The sequence below is a fragment of the Cariama cristata genome, unplaced genomic scaffold (genome assembly GCF_000690535.1).
Source record: "Cariama cristata isolate BGI_N322 unplaced genomic scaffold, ASM69053v1 scaffold40880, whole genome shotgun sequence".
Classification (NCBI taxonomy): Eukaryota; Metazoa; Chordata; class Aves; order Cariamiformes; family Cariamidae; genus Cariama; species Cariama cristata.
The window spans coordinates 19,011-19,245 of record NW_009594873.1 but is presented as its reverse complement, the minus strand read 5'-3'; the positions used below and the strand labels follow the sequence as shown (position 1 = coordinate 19,245).

The window sequence follows — 235 nt, the reverse complement described above, 5'->3', positions numbered from 1 at the left end:
AATCTGGGGGTGTGTTTGTTTTTTTTTTAAAAAGGTAAACGTGTTGACAATTGTAAGCCAGATGCTTGGGTGTTCCAGACAAGGAACCTCAAGCAAAGACAAAATGCGCTTGTTCAACCACTGAGGCCTTTTCCACAAAACAGGAAACCAGAACAGAGACTGCTTATACATCTCTACTTGTGAACCAAGTTGTTCTTTGCCCAGCAACTTACTCTTCTTTTTTTTTTTTTTTTTT

General features: G+C 38.3%; 1 protein-coding gene across 4 annotated transcripts in view; it reads right to left on the bottom strand.

Annotated features, from left to right (window-relative positions):
- The window catches only part of POLR3E (polymerase (RNA) III (DNA directed) polypeptide E (80kD)), a 24,931-nt gene that overhangs the window by 9,180 nt on the left and 15,516 nt on the right, over positions 1-235 (bottom strand). The window lies entirely within an intron of this gene.